Source organism: Pan troglodytes, chromosome 22, assembly GCF_028858775.2.
Source record: "Pan troglodytes isolate AG18354 chromosome 22, NHGRI_mPanTro3-v2.0_pri, whole genome shotgun sequence".
Taxonomy (NCBI): Eukaryota; Metazoa; Chordata; class Mammalia; order Primates; family Hominidae; genus Pan; species Pan troglodytes.
The window spans coordinates 35050572-35072321 of NC_072420.2; the positions used below are offsets into that span (position 1 = coordinate 35050572).

Here is a 21750-nt window from a genome sequence, read left to right on the forward strand (position 1 = left end):
CTCTTCCTGGGATTAAAGTCCAGTTCTTGAATATGGAGGGATAGGGAATTATGAGCAAAGGTGGGAGAATTAGCTTCAAAGAGCTAGGGAGGGGAATATACCTTCTTGTGAGCCTGCAGTACTGGCAGGAGGGGTTGCAAATGTAGACCCTGTACATTTCGGCAGTAAGTTGGGGGATTTCATGGTCAATGATAGAGATGGGCTCAAGGCAGCCATTTGAATGTTTCCTCTAATTCAGAGAGAAATTGCCCCTGAGGTATTGCCTTCAACCTCCCATGGCTTTCACCTATCCCCGGCAACCCAAGCAATAGACTGCTGTGGGGCGCTAAGGAGAATCAGAGGCAGAGATCTCACCCCGATGTGCTTCCCCCATCCTTCAAGGTGGTTTAGTTACCACCTCCTGAATTATTCTTCGTCTGAGCCATCAGAGGCTTCGTCTGTCCCTCTGTTGGCTCCCTCTTTGGGGCTCTGGGAGGATGCTACAGCAGCCCTGGGGTTAGCTCCTCCACGCAAACATGGAGGTGGTGCAGGGTGGCTTGCAGGAAGACCCCCAGGCTTTAGCTTTCCTGAGCTGCCCTTTGTTTACCTGTGGTGAACATAGGACCCAGGGGAATTGAGGATCTGGCTGGGGTTGGGGTGGGATCTTGGCAAGGAGAATCCAAGGGAAGTCACTCCCCTCTAAGGGGAGGCAGAGTCCTGGGAAATAGGAGGCCTCTGACAGAGCCAAGTAAAGACTGAGCACACAGCCACAGCCTCTGGAACACCATCTGCAGTGTGGCAAGATGCAATCAGAAGTCAGGACGTGGCCCAGGAGGAGGAGGAGGCGGCGGCAGAAGTCCCCGCACCACAGAGGCCCAGGCATCCTCTCTGCCTTGAGGTTCCAAACCCACCACCACCCAACACTTTCAGAGGCTGTGACCACCTTCGGGCCAGGGAAGAAAAACTTCAGTGACTTATAACTTGTGTTTGTTTTGTTTTTCCTAGAAAGTCTGAACATAACTGCGAGAGCTGTTTAAATTTAGGATCTAAGTTATAAAGCAGATAGGACTAAAAATTCTTTTTCCTACTAACCAGCAGTAAAGACCCAGAAAGAAGACAGATAAGTTTTAGACAAAATCAAGGGACTTGGCTTTATTTCCTGCACATCCAGGTTGCACCGTGAGTTAGAATTTGCAACCCTCCCCTACCCCACACTTTCATGCCTTTTTTTTCTTTTTTTACTTTTTCCAGACCCCATTGGCTAGTAAATGACCTAAAATGCATCGGAAAAACAGCAAAAAGAGACTTGAATAGACATTTCTACAAGGAAGATAAACAAATGGCCAACAAGCACATGAAAAAGATGCACCATGTCATTAGTCATTAGGGAAACACACATCCAAACCACAACAGTATGATAACACTTCACACCCACGATGATGGCCACAATTTTTTTTTAGAAAAGAGAAAATGGCCAGGTGCGGTGGCTCACACCTGTAATCCCAGCACTTTGGGAGGCCAAGGCGGGTGGATCACTTGCAGTCAGGAGTTTAAGACCAGCCTGGCCAACATGGTGAAACCCCATCTCTACTAAAAAATACAAAAATTAGCTGGGAGTGGTGGCGGGTGCCTGTAATCCAAGCTACTCAGGAGGCCGAGGCAGAAGAATTGCTTAAACCCAGGAGGCAGAAGTTGCAGTGAGCTGAGATCATGCCATCACACTCCAGACTGGGCGACAGAGTGAGACTCTGTCTCAAAAAAAAAAAAAAAAAAAAAAAGAGAAGAGAAAATAAGTGTTGGTGAGGATATGGAAAAATTAGAACCCTTATAACATTGCTGGTGGGAAAGTAAAATGGTCACTATGGAAAAGAGTTTGGTGGTGTCCCACTAATTTAAACACAGAATTCCCATGTGAGCCAACAATTCCAGGTTGTATACCCCTACAATCAAAACAGGTGTTCAAATAAAAACATGTGCATAAATGTTTATAGTATCTCCATTCACAATAGCCAAAAGTTGGAAGGAACCCAAATGTCCATCAACAGATGAATAGATAAACAAAACGTGGTATATCCTATCCATACAATAACATATTATTTAACCATAAAAGGGAGTGAAGTATCAATGTATGTTACAGATGGAGGAATCTTGAAAACACTATGCTAAGTGAAAGAAACCAGATGCAAAGGCCCACAAAACATATGATTCTATTTATATGAAATGTCCCAAACAGGCAAATCCACAGACACAGAAAGCAGGTTAGTGGTAGCCAGGAGAAAGGGCCAGGGGAGAAATAGGGAGTGACTTAAAGGGTGGTGAAAAACTTCTGGGACTAGATAGCAGATGGTTGCATAGCACTGTGAAGATACTCAAAGCTACTGAATTGCACACTTCAAGATAGTAAATTTGGTGTGTGTTGGTGCACACCTGTAGTTAAAACTACTCAGAAGGCTGAGCTGGGAGGATGGCTTGAGCCCAGGAGTAGAAGGCTGCAGTGAGCTATGATTGTGCTACTGCACTCCAGCCTGGACGACAGAGAGAGACTCCATATCTTAAAAAAAAAAAAAAAAAAAAAAAAAATTAAATGTTAAGTTGTGTGTACTCTACCACAATTTTTAAAAATCCATACAGAGGATGCTGTCGCTGAAATATTGACCTCATATTAAGAATAGCCTGCATTCAGTAAGTGTTCAGCGTGTGCTGGGCATTTTGTGTGGACTATTTGTTTTGGTTCTTACAGCGATCCCAGGAGATAATATCATTATTCCCATTTTGCAGGTGAGGAAACAGACTTAGCTCAAGGGACAGCCCAAATCCCAGAGAGTCTGACTCAGGAACGCAAGCACTTAGCTCTCCCAGCACGCAGCGAGGTGGGAGGGAAGGAGGGAGCTGCCAAGGTTTCCTTCCTTCTTAGGACCATAGGTTAGAGTTCAGGGCACAGCACCCAACTTGGATGGCACAGGGTGCTCCTTCCTGGCCTCGGGCTGAAAAGAGGGCAGCACTATTATAATTGCTTCCGGCTTTTGTCTCTAACATATGGAAGAACAGCGTGGGTAAGGGAGTCTAGAAGGAGACATCCTGCTAAAGCCCGTTGGAAGGACGCCTAAGGTTGCAAGGACCATTGTCCATGAAGGAATAGCTGGTGTTACCTGGCGCCTCAATGTAGGGCCTTCTCCTCTCTGGAGAATGTGGGCCTGACCCCAGGGAAGCCACTTCTTCACCATTTCCCACCCCTGGAGGCTGCAGTCCTCTCATGCCATCACTTCCCATTAGCTTCCAATAATAAAGATCCCAGACTCAGCCTGCTGAGCCAGAGAGATGAGGAGGCATTGGCAGGAAGCCACTGCAGAGGGGGCAGCTGCCTCTCAGAACTGACTTTGGGGTGGTGGCTGGCTCTGTCCCTGCTGTAGCCAACTGGGGGCAAAAACTCCAATTGAAGGACAAGTTTCAAGGGCGGGTTAGGGTGAGCAGAAAGGATGAGTCCCTGGCAGTGGCTGTCCCAGCCCTGGGCCACCGTGCCTGGGTCTCCAGTGAAATCCCGTCCAGTGGTCATCATCAGAAACCTAAGCCCTGACTCCGGGGTCAGAGGTGACTGTGAGTGGAGTGGACCAACCCAGATGGGTGACCACAATGACCAGAGGAGGGAGCAATGGCTGCTTCCACATGGGGAGGGGGTAGAAACGCCATTTGAACTCTATCCTGAAGATTCGGCTTTGGGCAGTAACTGGCATCAAAGCCACAGTCCTGAAGTAGGGCAGCATCACTTCACTCTTATCTTTGAGGAAATTTTTTTTTTTTAAGAGACGGGGTGTTACTTTCTCACCCAGGCTGGAGCACAGTGATGCACATGGCTTACTGAAGCCTCAAACTCCTGGCCTCAAGTGATCCTCCAGCCTTGGCCTCCCAAAGTTCTGGGATTACAGGCATAAGTCCCTGCGCCCAGCCGGAAGCTTTCTGATGATATATTATAACTTGGGCCTCTTGTGAGTTACTAAATTGAAGTGGCCAATCCTGTTCGGCTCTCATGCCAGCTTCTATCGATTTGCTATGCCTTCCTGGACCACAGGGTTGAGAAGGATCCTAAGGCTTAGGGGAAAAGATAACCATTGTTGATTAGTAATGCCTGCAGTGGGCACACAGCAGGAGCAGCAGTGGCCGTGGCTAACTCCTGCAGCGTGGGCAGCAGCTCGTGTTAAAACGGTGGCTCAGCTAAGGGTTGGGATAAGCATCCCCGTTATCACACGTGTTCATGGGAATGATTACAAGGGAATTCATGCCTGGATAGTCTCTGGAGGTGATGATCACTCCCTTCCATCCAGAAAAATAAATCCTTCCAGAAAGACTCCTTCCTTTCTTCTCCGTTATCTTGTGCTCCCAAGAGGGGCAGCAGGTCAAAGAAAAGGGCAATTTCCTCCTCTTTCCCCGGGAAGGAACCAATGACTGGCGGGAGGGGGCCTCTTTCTCCAAGGCTGTTCTGGAGCTCTTGCTGGCTGAGGGCAGCTGCAGCCACACAGCTCGTTTCTTGACATGGAAAGCTGAAACTTCTCGGATCCCAAGCTAAATACCGTTGCTGCAAAACATCCCGTTTTTTTTTTTTCATGGGCCCCTGGTGAATTAAAACCCAGAAGCCAGAGGCCCACCTGCCAATTATTGCAGTTAATTCTGTGCAGGCTTGACTCAGGAACCGAGACAGAGCGTTCTGTTTGCTACCGGGGGTGCTCAGGGCGGGCGGGTGGGAGCCGGCTGTGGCCACAGCGCTGTGAATGCCCTCTGTGTGTGCTGGGCTAGGCCTGGCAGCCACAGTGCCCTCCCTTGCACCGTGAGCTTGGCATCCAAGTGTGACTTCAGTGGGGCCTCTTTCTCCTTGAGTCTGCCTAAGATCGAAGATTCTGTCAGGAAGTTTCCTTCCTTCTGCTACATGTGCAGCCCCCCGCATGCCCCTGAGGAACTCAGTGACAAACACTTCTACTTTTTCCAAGGAATAAGAGAAAACAGCACTCAGCTTAAAACTGTGGGGTTTTTCTGTGGCCTTTTCACCTCTGACCCAATTGCCTTGCAAGATCCCGCTGGTTTGGGGAGAGAACAGTCACCCTTTGTTCCCTGGAAGCCCCTTTTGTAGTGGGCCACCTTTGAGTTCCAGCTTGGTCTTGCCTCAAGGTGACATCAATGCTGGTTGCTCAAGGCTCTCCCTGCTGGGTTCTTCTAGGGCCCCTTCGGTCGAGTCATTGGTTTATTTATTAGTTCTTTCACTCCTAGGCCCTGGGAAGACTGCAGGAAAAGATGGAGTTGTTGTCCTCTAGGAGTCAAGCAGGAAAGTAGCAAATGGTTGAGTGCTGATAGTGGGGCACAGAGAGCCGAGGCTGGGCTCCCCGGATTAGACCCTGTCCCTGTCCTCTGCATACAAGTCACACAGAGCAGTCCCTGGCATGTGGTGCAAACGTAAAAGGAGGGGCTTCATCTAACTGAGGGGGAGATGCTACCCAGGAAGTTGTCCCTAAGGAGGGGGGTTTAAGTGGACACCTGAACAGTGAGTAGATGCAGCAGGAAGTAGAAATGAAGGGGCAGGAAGGCAGGCTTAGGAGAGGAAACAGGGTAGAAGTCCCCAAGGCACAGGGATCATTCTAATAACTGAGAAATCCAAGAGGCCTGGAGTGCAGACAGCTAGGAGAAGCCCAGCGTAGCATGAGCTAGGGCGGGTGCCAGGCAGCCATGCCTGGCCTCAGAAGCCAGGAGAAGAATGTTGGCCTCCTTCTTCAGGATGCAGGGAATCGATGGGATAACTTGAGCGTCCCCAGTTTTCAGCACTGCACCACAGCTCCTGCTCTTGTCTTCTGGACCGAATACTTGGCCCCTGGACATCATCTTCCAATGACTCAGAAAGATAAGCCATGTAACAGTGGGGTTGCCGGTGGTGAATACTATACCAGGGCGAAGGCTGGTGGAAAGATCATGAAACCTAAGCCCTGACTCCAGGGTTGGAGGTGACTATGAGTGGAGTGGACTGACCTAGAGACGGGTGACCACAATGCCCAGGGGAGGGAATAATGGCTTCTTCTGGATGGGAAGGGGTTGGAGAACATTTGGACAGGAAACGCCATTTGAGCTGCATCTCCAAGATGAGGTTCTTGGATGAAGGCCATCTGAGTCACAAGACTGGGGGTGCAGAGGTGTGAAGGGAATGGTGGGTTCAGGATCAGCGTTCGGAGGGAATGTTTTATTGGGCTGTGCATCTCCTGACCCTGGAACATTCGAGCCTCCTTACTGACCCAGACAGTGGGTGGCTGATGGGAACCATATGCTGGAAGTCTTCCGGTGGGGCAGGAAGGGGCCTCATTCCAAACCCCATGCTGAGAAAGGAGCTGGCCGGCTCGGACCACTTATTGTCCCCTGCTGGGAGGGGTGACGCTGCGGCTTGCTGGACTAGCTCCCCTTTGATGAAGAATGCCATCCTCTGGGATGGGCGGCAAAGAAAGGGCCAGCCTGTGACTTCTGTCAGCTCCCCCGCTGCATCTTAGATGTGCCTATCCTGGGAGATTTCCGGACCGGAAAACTCATCTTTAAAAAGCTTCGTACCTGCCCCAGGTCCCGGGGGATCCCGTGTCCCGTGCTCCCCTCCGGCCCCAGCTGCAGCAAATGTCTCCTCACAGGGGCCCAACTCCCAGTAGCCACCTTAATCACATGGCAGGAGTGTCTATTTTCGTTACATAAACAGAGTTGTCTACATTTGGATTCCGGGGCTGGCTACAGGAATTTGTAAACAGCGTGGTGTACGTGTTTCACAGAAAGTTGCCAGGCTGTGCTCTCTTTCCCACTGCCTGTTGTCCAGTTTTCCCTTTTATAGAGAGTCTGGCTGGGAAAGAGAGACAGAACTTATTTGGGAATAGAGGACAATCTCTCAGGCAAATTCCTCTCCCCCCACCCTAGTCACCGCTACCTCCTCGGCTTCAATTTTGAGGTCTGATGCAAAATTAAGACCCTTCTGAATTATGAATCCCTCCTAAATGCTAGCTTCTATAAATATAAATATAAACCTCATGGAAAACAAATTTGGGGAGATTTTATTCCCAGAAGGGTAACAAGGAATTTTGAAGTTTGAGGTAGATTTTAAAAACTCTTGGACACTGCTGTCCCTATCTGAGCTGAGATCCCACATAACATCATGACATTCCACTGGTCTACTTCCCCCAGGAGCTGTCTTGAGCTTGCAGCAGAGGCTTTTAAGGCTCTGGAGTGAGGGCAGCAGTAGCCCCAAGGAAAAGAGGGGTGCCCACTTTTTCCTTTCATTTAATAACCATTAATGAAGCATCTATTGAGATTAGATTCTGTGTTCAGCACTGTGGGCCTGAGAAGATGTTTAACACAAATCATTGGTGTCAAAAAACTGCAGCGAGGCCGGGCATGGTGGCTCACACGTGTAATCCCAGAACTTTGAGAGGCCAAGGCCGGCAGATCACTTGAGGCCAGGAGTTCGCCATCAGCCTGGCTAACATGCCGAAACCCCATCTTTATTGAAAATACGAAAATTAGCCGGGCGTCGTGGTTTACACCTGTAATTCCAGCTACTCGGGAGGCTGAGACAGAGAATCACTTGAATCCAGGAGGTGGAGGTTGCAGTGAGCGGAGATCGCGCCACTGCACTCTAGCCTGGGAGACAGAGCGAGACTACACCTTAAAAATCAGACAAACAAACAAACAAAAAACCTGCAATGAAAGATGGACTTGTTAAGAGTCACTGAGATGGATTTGGGATGGCAGAGTGGATTTGCTGAAGGAATGAATGAAAAATAGGTCTGTGACTGACAATGAAGCCTGTTACAGTGGTTGAAGTTGAATCTGCATCTTAAATTCAGTGTAGGCTAACTTTTGCTCTAACCGAAAGCTAGGGTCACAAGCCATCCTGCTTTGCCTGGGACTAATGGGATACTCAGGACACAGGATGGAAAAGTTCTCAGGCAAACTAGTGCAGATTGGCCACCCTACTTAAAATTCAAAGAAAAGAGAACGAGGAAGAAAAGCTCCCGTGTAGGAACTATCCAAACTAGGAAAAATAACCATGAGAGGTCACTGGGACATGAAGCATATATGAGCAGTTATTTTTCTCCTTTTATGGGAGAATGAAGAAAAAGAAAATAATCTACCCATGTAGAAAGAAATAGAGGGAAATTAATGAGTTATGAGAAAATGGGCATTGACAATCAAAACAAAAGGGCTTACATTCTTAAAACATTCTCGAACAAACCTGGCATTAAACAAAGCTACTGATACATTTTAACTTCATCTGCACAGATAACTGCAAAGAAATGCATGGCTTTTAATCACTCCAAATGCTGTAAGGGTCTGAACACATCCATTTCCCAAGAGCATCTGTATTCAGAAAAGGTGAAGTTAGAATAAGCAGCGGTTTAAAATAATGTTTAGTAAGAAAAGTTTAATGTTATACCTAGATGTTGTATTTCTTTACCGGTTGCTGTAAAGTGTATCCTTTTTAGGAAGACGTGCAGATGTTAATAGTTAATGATTTTCAAGGAAGCAAGGATGTCTGCTATTTTAATAAAGAGCTTACTGTGCTAGAAATGTCATAGTTAGTCTGGAAGCATGCACCGTGATGTCAGATCCGTTGAGGGCTCTGGCAAAGTGTAGCTGGTCCCTTGGATTAATAAAGCTCAGATTTGGCGCCACCTGGCGGCAGCTACCCAAATTTCAGGTACAGAACCCAGGAAGAGAGAAACACATCGCGCATTTTAAGCTTAGCCAGTGGCAGAAGGCCAGGCGCGGTGGCTCACGCCTGTAATCCTAGCACTTTGGGAGGCCGAGGCAGGAGGATCGCTTGAGCCCAGGAGTTGGAGACCAGCCTGGACAACATGGCGACATCCCATCTCTACAAAAAATACAAAAATTAGGCGTGGTGGCGCGTGCCAGGCTGAGGTGGGAGGATCTGTCGAGCCCAGGAGGTCAAGGCTGCAGTGAGCCCTGACTGCAACACTACACTCCAGCCTGGGTGATAGAGTGAGACCCTGTCTCAAAAAAAAAAAAAAAGAAAAAAAAAGAAAAGGCAGCAAAGGCCATTTCTATCACCAAAAGCAATATTTTATGCATTTTTGAATTGTGAGTAGTGCAAAAGAACCTGGGTCCTCTTGTCCAAAACTTTTCATTCAGAGTATGAGTTTTTGTAGCCTTTTTTTCTCAGCTGTCAGATGAGGTTCTTTGTAACTACCTTGCAGGGTTGGCATAAAACCAGAGCCATGGTATATAAAGTTTCTTACACCATGAAATACTATGCAGCCACAGAAAAGAACAAGATCAAGTCCTTTGCAGGAACATGGATGGAGCTGGAGGCCATTATCCTTAGCAAACTAACACAGGGGCCAAAAACCTGATACCGTGTGTTCTCACTTATAAGTGGGAGCTAAATGGTGAGAACCGATGGACACAAAGAGGGGAACAACAGACACGGGAGCCTACTTGAGGGTGGATGGTGGGAGGAGGGAGAGGAGCAGGAAAGACAACTATTGGATACTAGGCTTAGTACCTGGGTGACAAAATAATCTTTACAACAAACCCCCATGACACAAGTTTATCTATATAACAACCCCTGCACGTGTACCCCCGAACCTAAAATATAAGCTTTTTTTTACAAGAAGCTATTACTTTCAATAAATAAATAAATAAATAAATAAGGTTTCTTGCACATTGCCTGGCACTCAGGAGTTGCTCAATAAATGGGAGTAGCTGAGCTGGTAGCAATGGCTGCTGACGTTACTGATGGGCAGGGTGAACCTGAAAGTGCTGGCTGTGGGCTGTAGGTTCAGATTGCACTTGAACTTTGCTGCCATCAGTAATTTCCTGAGAGTGGATAATGCAGGGTTGCTTGAACAGTCGAGACACATGAGAATCTGAAAGTGCTGCTGGAGCCTGGGCTGTCTAACGGAAGCAGAGCACAAGGTCAAGTTTCCCGGGCAAGACCTTTCCCAGAGGCTCGAACAAGGACCTAAGTTCTTGCCCAAACTTTGACAAGTTTCCAGAGATGTTATGAAGAGGAGACAGTTCTTTCTGAGACTGGGCAAACAGGGAAGGTAGTGAAAAATGCTAATAATTTGTTTTGTTTTGTTTTTGAGACGCAGTCTCGCTTTGTTGCCCAGGTTGGAGTGCAGTGGCACTATCTCGGCTCATTGCAACCTCTGCCTTTTGGGTTCAAGTGATTCTCCTGCCCCAGCCTCCCCAGTAGCTGGGACTGCAGGTGTGCACCACCATACCTGGCTAATTTTTGTATTTTTAGTAGAGACAGGGTTTCACCATATTGGCCAGGCTGGTCTTGAACTCTGAGCTCAGGCAATCTGTCCAGTTCAGCCTCCCAAAGTGCTGGGATTACAAGTGTCAGCCACCACACCCAGCCTAAATACTAAGAATTTTTAAAGAAGGAATTGATGCTTATAGAATTTTGGTTCCTTTTTCTGTAGAATCAATAGGCTGGACTAGATCATCTTTAAGGCCCCATATAGTTGTTTTGTGTTTTTTTGAGACAGGGTCTTGCTCTGTTGCCCAGGCTGGAGTGCAGTGGTACAAGCCCAGCTCACTGCAGCCTTGACCTCCTGGGCTCAAGTGATTCTCCCCCCATCAGCCTCTCGAGTTGCTGGGACCACAGGCATGCACCACCACACCTGGCTAATTTTTATTTTTCTTTGTAGAGTCAGGAGTCTCACTACATTGCCCAGGCTGGTCTCAAACCTGGGCTCAAGTGATCCTCCCAATTCTGCTTCTTGAAATCCTGGGATTACAGGCGTGAACCACCACCCTTGGCTAATTCTAACATTCTTGAATCCTAAGAGTTCATGACCAAGGAATACAAAAAGCACAGCCCTGTTGGTGAGGATTTGGAGCAGCTGGATCTTCATTCATTACTGGTAGGGATGTAAAATGGTCTAGCAACTCTGAAAACTCATCTGGCAGTTTCTTATAAAATTAATCATGTACCTGCTATGTAACCCAGAGATTGCCCAAAGAAATGAAAATGTATGTTCACACCAAAACCTGTACATGAACTTTCATAGCATCTCTATTTGTGATAGCAAAAACTGGAAATAACTCAGGGTAACAGATATTTAATGGTTAAATATTCATATGATGGGGTACTACTCAGCAATAAAACGAAACTAGCTCTTGATATACACAACTCGGATGGATGTCAAGAGCATTATATAGAGTGAGGAAAAGCTGATCTCAAAAGGTTGCCTACTGTCTGTTCTTATTTCTTTAACGTTCTCAAAATAACAGATTTATAGAGGGGATACCTGCTTAGTGGTTACCATGGCCTAGGGATTGCAGAAAGGGTTCAACTATTAAGGGGTGGCACTAGGGAGTTTCTTAAGGGTGATACAGCAATCTTGTTCCTTGGTTGTGGTGGTGGTTTCCCAAATCTATACATCAGATTAAATTATATCAAGGCTGGGTGTGGTGGCTCATACCTATAATCCCAGCACTTTGGGAAGCCGAGGCGAGAGGATCGCTTGAGACCAGGAGTTGAGGACCAGCCTGGGCAACCTAGCAAGATCCCATCTCTACAAAAAATAACAATCACAAAAGATTAGCTGGGTGTGGTGGTGTATGTGTGTAGTCCCACCTACTTGGGAGACTGAGGCAGGAGTATTGCTTGAGCCCAGGAGTTTGAGGTTACAGTGAGCCGTGATCATGCCACTGCACTCCAGCATGGGTGACAGAGCAAGACTTTGTCCCAGCTACACACAAAAAATTGCATTGCTGGGCATGGTGGCTCACACCTGTAATCCCAGCACTTTGGGAGGCTGAGGCAGGTGGAGCACCTGAGGTCAGGAGTTCAAGACCAGCCTGACCAACATGGTAAAATTCCATCTCTACTAAAAATACAAAAATTAGCTGGGAGTGGTGGCGGGCACCTGTAACCTCAGCTACTTGGGAGGCTGAGGCAAGAGAATTGCTTGAACCTGTGAGGCAGAGGTTGCATGATCTGATATTATGCCACTGCACTCCAGCCTGGGCAACAGAGAGAGACTCCATCTCAAAAAAACACTGCATCAAATTACACACACACACACACACACACAAATGAGTGCATGTAAAAATGGTGAAATGTGAATATGGTCTGTGGTCTATGTAACTACAAGGATTGTATCAACATCAATTTCATACTTTTGATATTATACTATAGCTATGTCCCATGTTACTATTGGAAGAAACTGGGTGAAGGGTACACACAAAATTTTTGCAATTTCCTGTGAATCTATAATTCTTTGAAAAAATAACTTAAAAAGAGAGAAATGTACAAAATGGTTGTATCCTACATTCTCTAAAATTTGGGGGAAAAAAAGGAAAAAAGAAAAGCAAATTTCAAAGCCTTTCTCTGGGCTGTTGGCAGCCACTGCAGGCAGCGGAGGGAGCGCCACCTGCCCAGAGCACATGAGGCTGGTTTTCATTGTCACTGCAGAGGTGACACGTCTGGACTTTGACTGCTGCGTATGAACCAGGCACACTCGGCAGCACAGTGGGGACACATTGTGGCCATTTTGAATACCACAGCCTGAGATTTAGACTTTTCTTTCTCTGGCCCTAGCAAAAAGGACCCTATGGTAAACACCCTGCCTAATGAGGTTTGAAAGACAATAAACGAGACTGTGGTTGGCAGGGGTTCTCCAGATGTAGACAGCAGGCTCTCCTGGGCCATGCCCTTTCTGAATACTCAGTCAAGCTGTGCTATCTCCGTGAGGTTGCTAATTGGAAGCAAATTCTGAAAGCCACCCCACTTTGGAATCCCAGAGAGGCCTGGAGATGAGTTTCCTTTAAGACAAGGCAAGGAACCATGGGTTTGTTCTAAATTTTCAAGGACATGGAATCCTTTGAAAAGATTTCTTAAGGGAGCAGGTGCTTGGCTTTGGCGGCCGTCCCCATTGAGTCCAAACCTGAGAGCATCGGGAAAGCGGAGGTGGGACTCCGTGGTGGGGGGTGTTCCCAGGGAGAAGCTGGGGGCGCTTTTCCTGCCCTGAACACTCTCCATCCTGGGCTTCTGTCTTTGAATCAGAAACAAAAGTTCCAGGGAAAACCCGCTTCAAAATCTGCCCAAACGAAAGGCTGTGAGAATAAGGAGATGTTGTCAAAAAATATGTCTTTATGGTTTGGATCTGTGTCCCCAGCAAATGTCATGTCAAATTGTAATTCCCCAGTGTTGGAGGTGGGGCCTGGTGGGAGGTGAGTGGATCATGGGGGTAGATTTCTCATGAATGGTTTAGCACCATCATCCCCTTGGAGCTGTTCTTGTGATAGTAAGTGAGCTCTCGTGAGATCTGGTTCTTTAAAAGTGTGGCATCGCCCCCAGCTCTCTTCCTTTTGCTCTGGTCATGAGAAGTGCTGGCTCCCCCTTTGCCCTCTGTCATGATTGTAAGTTTCCTGAGGCCTCCCCAGAAGCTGAGCAGATGCCAGCATCATGCTTCCTGTATAGCCTGCAGAACCATGAGCCAAAGTTTAAGAGGTTTAGCCTGTTTTCTTTATAAACTACCCAGTCTCAGGTATGTCTTTATAGCAGTGTAAAAATGAACTAATACATACACATCTGTCAGAAAAAGATACAACATTTAGTAACGATGGAATGTAAATATCAAATATTTTTATTTACAAATAAAAGTTTTTATATAGAACTAAAATGATTTCTATAACACCTGTTTTCACTGTTCTTCAATATTTCTCTTTTAACTTTTCAAAGATTTTCTTTTTAAAATTTTTTTTGTAGAGATGGGATCTTACTATGTTACCCAGTCTGGTCTCAAACTCCTGGCATGTGATCCTGCCTCCTTGGCCTCCCAAAATGCTGGGATTACAGGCAAAAGCCACCACGCCCAGCCAAGATTTTCTTTTTTTATTGTCTGAATTTAAGATATGCAACAAGATGTTCTGACATACATATGTGGAGTGATTACCACAGACAAGCAAATTAACATACCGTTAACATATTACACCAACCGTTAACATGTCCATGTTCTTGTGTGTGTGTGTGGGGGGGGGGTATGTGTGGTAAGAGCACCTAAAACCTACTCTCTTGGCAGATTTCCAGTATGCAATGTGTACAATGCTTATAAACATTTTTCTTTATTAAAACAAAACAAAAAACCGCCACATATATGGAAAGAGCTGTGCTGGATGCCTTAGGAGGAAGCTTGATGGTTCTAAGCAAAGGCTAAAAAGTGGCCTGATCTATGGAAAAACTGGAAAGCTGGCAAAATTTGCTGTGAGAGCCCTTTCTCTGCTCCCATCTGTGCTGATCTGCTTTTTTCCTACAAGAGCCCATTGGCCTTTTATAGTTCCTGGGGAAAATGAAGCCCCCACGGTTGTGCCTCCTTGAGTTCCAGGACTTCCCCCTCTCCTTCCCATCCAGTTTTAACCCCCACACACCTGTGGCCTGCACGCTGGGGGTTCTTTTCTGTTTCTTTTGATCCTCTTCCTCTTTGAAAATCATCTTTGTAAAACAAACCTAATACGGCACCATTTCCCTCCAGATTCATGCTCCAGGAAGAAAGGGTGCTGGAGGCTACAGGGGGCCTCACAGCCCATGTGATCTCTGTGTTACATTCATTTTCCACTAACAGAAATCAAAGAACATACCCTGCCATTCGGCCTGTGACAGGGGTCTTTGTTAACTTTGGGTCTTGCTAAAGTTCAGTAATGTCAGGGCAAACAGAACACAAGGAAGCTGAGACGTTCTCTGGCTTTCCGTTGCAAACTAGGCCTGTTGATGATGGTGACAAGCTTCTCAATCCCAGAAGCATGAAGCCAGCAAGGCTGGGAAAGCACCTTGGGGGAAGGCTCCATCAGAAGAGAATCAACTTTATCAAAACTTGGTTTGCTCTATCACAGCAGTGGCATTTCAGAAGCATCCTACCAAGTTGCTTGTTTCATTGATAAACTAAAGAAACCCTACATGTTTGGAGAGTTCTTGGTGAGGCCTGTTCATTGGAAGTCATCATGCTTGTGTGTATCTTAGAGAAGAAGAAAATTCCAGTAGTTCCTCAGTCAAATGGTGTAATCCACTCCAGAATCATTGCCATCTCTTCTAATATTCTGAACCAGGCACAGAGAAAGTAGAAGCTCAGTGCGTAGCTAAATGAAATTACCAGAGATTCTCAATGCCCCCATTTCCAGCTTTTCACAAAACCATTGTGCTCACATTAATAGCATCAAGGAAAGCTTCCTACTCTGTGAGCTCAATTAGAAACGTCACGTATTGTTAATGGTCTTGAAAAGGTGAAAAGTTTCTTTTCCAGAGTCTTTTTCATTGGAATGATAATCTTAGTACCTTGTAAATAGATGAGGTGGTTGATTTCATCACAGCCAGAATCTAGAATTATCACCATTCTTTTGGGATACAGTGAGAGCTTTTTTCCAGCCAGACACAGAATGGGCAATACAGGTAAGGTCCCTGTTGTCATGGAGCTCAAGTTCTGTTAGAGACAGGAAAGAAAAAAACAATCAATAAAATAGGAAAACTTCATAATTCAAAGAAGCCACGCACAGCTGTGAGACTATGCACAGGCACCATTCACACTGTAGACTAAGTGACAGCTGCCCCCGGGTTAAGCCCTGCCCTGCCTGGGCAACAGTACATGGCATCCCCACACAACTCAGATAATACAAAGTGCTATCAGGGAAACGTGAAGAAGGAAGAAGCTGTGCCAAGATTGGGGGAAAAGCATTAGAGGCAGAGAGAGCAGCGTATGCAAAGATGCTGAGGCAGTCCGTATAATTGCACCATGAAGAGGTCCCTGTCCTAATCTCTGGAAGCTGTGAATATGTTACCTTACCTGGTAAAATGGATTTTGCAGGTGATTATTAAGTTAAGGATCTTGAGATGGGAAGATGATCTTGGATTATCCAGGTGGGACAAATGCAATCACAAGGCTCCTTATAAGAAGCAGGCAGGGGGGTCAGGGAGTGGGAGAAGATGTGATCACAAAAGCAGAGGCTGGGCCGGGTGCGGTGGCTCATGCCTGTAATCCCAGCACTTTGGGAGGTTGAGGCGGACAGATCATTTGAGGTCACGAATTTGAGACCAGCCTGGCCAACATAGTGAAACCCCATCTCTACTAAAAATATACAAAAATTAGCCTGGCATGGTGGCAGGCATCTGTAGTTCCAGCTACTAGGGAGGCTGAGGCAGGAGGATCACTTGGACCCAGGAGGCGGAGGTTGCAGTGAGTCAAGATCGTGCCGCCGCGCTCCAGCCTGGGTGACAGAATGAGACTCTGAAAAAAAAAGAAGAAAGAGAAAGAAGGAAAGAAAGAAAGAAAGAAGGAAGGAAGGAAGGAAAGAAAGAAAGAAAGAGAAAAAGAAAGAAAAAAGAAAGAGAAAGAAAGAAAAAGAAAGAAAAGCAGAGGCTGGAAGGATGCCAGGATGCCAGGGAGAGGGCCAAGAGCCAAAGAATGTGGGTGGCCTCTGGAAGCTGCAAAAGGTAAAGAAATGGATTCACACTCCCTCCTCAACCCCCAGAGCATCCAAAAGAAACTGGCTCTGCTGCCATCTTGATGTTAACCCAGTGAAATCCACTTTGGACTTCTGACCCCCAGAACTTTAAGATAATATTATAAATTTGTGTTGTTTAAGTCACTAAGTTTGTGGTCATTTGTTATAACAGCAATGGGAAGCTAATACAGATTCAAAGACAAAAACAAAACAAAAAGCAGAGAAGCAGGATCAGACTATGTGAGAAGATGAGCTCGCAGAAAGGACCAGCGGCCAGTTTTTCCATGACCTGGCCAGCTGCACTAAGCATTCCGGGTTTTATTTTCAGGGTGAAAGGAACCCAATGGAGAGTTTCAAGCAGGGGAATTGCGGGCTGTGATTTGTGTTTCCAAAAGATCCCACTGGTCCCTCTTAGAAATATGTGAATAGGGACAGAGTGCAAAGCCAGAGGCGGTGAGCGGCCAGCAGTCCAGGTGTGAGCTGAGAAGTAGCTGGGCGGGGACGTGTTTGGAGAGTCAAATTATTACTATAATAATAATTATTATTATTTAGAGATGGTGTCTTGCTCTGTGGCCCAGGCTGGAATGCAGCGGCATGATCCCGGTTCACTGCAATCTCTGCCTCCCGGGTTCAAGCAATTCTCCTGCCTCAGCCTCCCAAGTAGCTGGGATTATAGGCACCTGCCACCACACCTGGCTAATTTTTGTATTTTTGGTAGAAACGGGGTTTCACCATGTTGGCCAGGCTGGTCTCGAGCTCCTGACCTCAGGTGATCCACCCTCCTCAGCCTCCCAAAGTGCTGGGACTACAGGTGGGAGCCACTGTGCCCAGCCTGGAGCGTCAAATCAAAACAAAAAAACCAACAGAGCAGTAAGAAACATATTTCAATTTATTACCTTTGGGGCTAGGGGAAGAGAGACAAGTTCTAAGAGGCTTTTCGTGCAAAAATGGAAAGAACTAGGTTTAAGGCAACAGTGAGAAATGACAATGAAAAAGGCAAGCTTCTGAGAACAACTGTCTGTTTGGCTGGTGAGACGGATTGTGACTCTTCTTTGCAATTGGCCATTGTACTAGTTTATGACACAAAAACCCAGGCACAGTTTTCAAAGAAGTTGAGATGGGGTATTACGGTTCTGGTGGGTTTGATGTCACCCAGCACAAACTCATACACCCACGTTCAACCCGTGCAGAGGCTTTTCTTTAACAGGATGCAGAGTCAACAGTATTTGCTAGTGAATTGGGGGTGTGGCAGGGTGACCAAAAAAAAAAAAAAAGAAATCTAGGTTAATTCTTCGGTTTTTTGGCTTACACAACTAGAAAGAAAGTGGAGTCACTTTACTGTGATAGGATAGGAGTAGGTTTGGTAGGAGAATTGAGTTATGTTTGGACATCTGAGGTTGAGATGCCTATTAGACATCTGAGTGAAAATGTCAAGTGAGCATCTTGACATTTGATTCTGAAATTCAGAGAAGAGGACTGGACTGGAGATACACATTTGCAAGTCCCCTACAAATACATGGATTTTAAAGAAATCAACTTTATTGTGGTATAGTTTACATAAAATTATACACACCCATTTTAAGTGCATGGTTCAATGAGTTTTACTCAGGTAACCACCTACAACAACCAAGATATAGAACAATTCTATCACCCTCCAAAATTGTCTCTTAATCCTTTGCAGTCAATCTTCCCCTCATCTGGTCATAGAAAACTACTAATCTGCTTTCTGTCACGAGGGATGGCTTTTGTCTTTCTGGAATTTCTAGAAATGGAATCAAACAGTACAACTTCTTTGTGTCTGACTTCTTTTGCTCATATACTCTTTGTGGGATTCATCCCTGTTGGTGCACGTATCATTTATTTGTTCTTTTTTATTGTTGAGCAATATTTCATTGTGTGAATAAAACACAATTTGTTTACCCACTTATCTGTTGAGGGATATTTGGCTTATTTCCAGTTTTTAGCTATTTTTGAATAAAGCTGCTATAAACATTCATGAGTTTTTGTGTGGCATATTTTGAAAACTTCTCTAGGTAAATACCTAGAAGGGGCATTGTTGGGAACTTTTGATCGAGTTACCAAACTATTCACAAGTGGCTGTATCATTTTACATTCCTAAGGCAATGTATGAAAATCCACTTAGCCCACATCCTCACCAACACTTGGTGTTGTCAGTCTTTTAAAATGTAGCCATTCTGGCCAGGTATGGCGGCTCATGCCTGTAATCCCAGCACTTTGGAAGGCTGAGGTGGGCAGATCACCCTGAGGTCAGGAGTTTGAGATGAGCCTGGCCAACATGGCAAAACCCCATCTCTACTAAAAATACGAAAATTAGCTGGGTATGGTGGTGTGCACTGTAATTCCAGTTACTTTTGTTGAGGCAGGAGAATCACTTGAACCCCGGACAGGGAGGTTGCAGTGAGCCGAGATCTCACCACTGCACTTCAGTTTGGGGGACAGTGAGAGATTCCATCTCAAAAAAAAAAAAGTAGTCATTCTGGTGAGTGCGTAGCGGTATCTCATTGTAATTACTAGTTATATTTCCAATGACGTTGAGCATTTATGTGCTTATTGTATATCTTTTCTGGTAGTGTCTGCATAAACCTACTGTCCATTATTATTGAGTCAATTTTTTTTCAAATGATGAGTTCTTTATGTATTCTAGATGCAAATCTGTTGTATATTCTAGATACAAATTCATGGTGGTTATTTTTTTCAGTATATTACTTGCCTTTTTATTTTCTTAATTATGTTCTTCAAGGAGTAAAAGACTTTAATAATTATGAGGCCCAATATATCAATATTTTCCTTTTATGATTCATGTGTTTCAGTCTTTGTTTCCTCTATCTGCTTTTAAGATTTTCTCATTGCTTTTGATTTTAAGCATTTTATGCAAAGGTGTGACTTTCTTTGAAATAATTCTCTCTGAGGTTTTTAGTTCTTGAACTCATGGCTTGATTTTTTTTAAAAGCAGTTTTGGAAAAAATATCATTCACTATTTCTTCAAATATTGCTTCTCCTTCAGCCACTTTCTCCTCTCTTTCTGGGACTCCAACTGTACTTCTGTTAGTCCTTTTTCCTGTATCTCTTGTACTTTCTTGGGTGTATCCTATTATTTTGTTCTGTGCTTCACTGTAGATATTTTCTGCTGACTAAATTTCTAATTCACTAATCCTCTCTTCAGCTTTGCCTATACTGCTGGTAAATCCATCCACTAAATTGATACATTTAAAAAACAGATTTCTACAGAAATTCTATTTATTCTTGGGCTGACTCTGGAAATTTATATTTTTCTGGAAAATTATATATTTCATCCAAAACTTCAAATTGTATTTCCAGAGTGACTTTTTATTTAGTTGATTCTATTTTTATTTGTTTTCTCTTCTGTTCCTTTCTGTTTTTGTTCTAAAGTTTCATTTATTCTACATTTTTAGTTTATTTTGTAGTTCTTTTGCTTTTTGAGTTTAATGAGTTCCTATTATTTTCCTTTTATTTATTTTTATTTTTTAGAGACAGGATTTCACTCTATCACCCAGACTGGAGTGCAGTGGCACCATAATAGCTCAGTCTAACCTAGAACTCCTGGGCTCAAGCCTCTTCCCACCTCAGCCTCCTGAGTAGCTAGGGCTACAGCTATGCACCACCATTCCCAGATAATTTTTAAAAATTTCTTTTTTATAGAGATAGAGTCTCACTGTGTCACCCAAGCTGTTCTCAAACTCCTGGCCTCAAGTGATCCTCCTGCCTCAGCCTCACAAAGCAGTGGGATTACAGGTATAAGCCACCATGCCCAGCCTCTTTTCCTTTTAATGAATTCATTTACTGTATAAATTTGCCTCTAAGGTTCACATTGTCTGCATCCCAGAAGTTTTCAAATATATGGCAGTTCCTTTGTAATTTAATATCTTATTATTTATGTGTTTTCCTCTTTATCCATATGTTACGTGATGATATACTTATTTTTTGGTTTTCAGATATATCAAGGTGTACAGACTATATTTTTGCTGATTTATAATTCAACTGCATTGTAGTAATGGAACCCAGTCTACATAAAGCTGATATTTAAAAATTTGGTTGGACTTCTTTTGTGACCCAGCACGTGGTGAGTTTTTAAAACCGTTTTATGGACACTTGTAAAGAATGCACATCATTTGTTGGTTAGATGTGGGTTCTCTCCATCTATTTTATAAAGGTAATTAATTCTATTACTCAAATATTCTATACGTTTACTTTTTTAAAAAATCTATCAGTTTCTGAAACCTAATTCCTACCATTGTGGATGTCTCAATTTCTTGTAAATCTGCCTGTTTCACTTCGAATATTTTGAGTCTACATACAAGCCCATGATTTTACTATCTTCTTCGCAGGTTGTTTCTTTTATCAAATTGTAGTGATAATTAATATCCTATGGATCACCTGAAATTTCAGTTTTTCTTAGATGTCTGCATTTTAGCCTTAGCTTGATATGTTTTTTCATCACCTTATTTTCAACTTTTTATTTGTTTTTATTTTAGATGTGCATCTTTATTTTGTATTTTATTTTTTGAGACAAGAGTCTTGCTGTTTCACCCAGGCTGGAGTGTAGCAGCGTGATCTTGGCTCACTGCAACCTCCGCCTCCCAGGTTCAAGTGATTCTTATGCCTCAGCCTCCCAAGTAGCTGGGATTACAGGCATATGCCACCATGCCTGGCTGATTTTTATATTTTTAGTAGAGATGAGGTTTCGCCATGTTGGCCAGGGTGGTCTCGAACTCTTGGGTTCAAGTGATCCGCCCGTCTCGCCCTCCCGAAGTGCTGGGATAACAGGTGTGAGCCACCAGCCCCGGCCTAGATGTTTATCTTTTAAGAAGCATATAGCTAGATTTTATTTTGTTATTCAGTTTAATAATACTTCTTTTAATAGGTACTTATTTTAAAGGATATTGTGATTATAGATATATTCAGATATTATCTTAGTCATTGGGGCAGTTATAGTAAAAATTATAAACTGGATGACTTATAAATAACAAAAAGTTATTGCTCATAGTTTGGAGGCTGGCAGGTCCAAGACCAAGGCACTGGCAGATGCGGTGTCTGGTGAGGTCTCCCTCTTTGATTCATAGATGGTGCCTTCTAGCTGCGACCTCACATGGTGGAAAGGGGAAGGCAACCTCCCTGTAGCCTCTTTTAAAAGGGCATTAATCGCATTCACGGGGTCTCCATGCTCCATCCTCCATCCTCCACCTCCCAAAAGCCCTACTTTTTAGTAATATCACATTGGGAGTTAGAATTTCACTATATGAATTTTGGGGGGAC

General features: G+C 44.7%; 1 protein-coding gene across 3 annotated transcripts in view; it reads left to right on the forward strand.

The window, feature by feature from the left end:
* Window positions 1-21750, forward strand: part of LOC134809241 (uncharacterized) — a 227986-nt gene that overhangs the window by 198120 nt on the left and 8116 nt on the right. For 2 of the 3 annotated variants that reach the window (XR_010154472.1, XR_010154474.1), the window contains 2 exons: window positions 20137-20229; window positions 20430-20557. The gene's annotated coding sequence lies outside the window, so the exon portion shown is untranslated. The remainder of the gene's footprint in view (window positions 1-20136; window positions 20230-20429; window positions 20558-21750) is intronic. The other variant, XR_010154473.1, reaches the window with a different exon arrangement.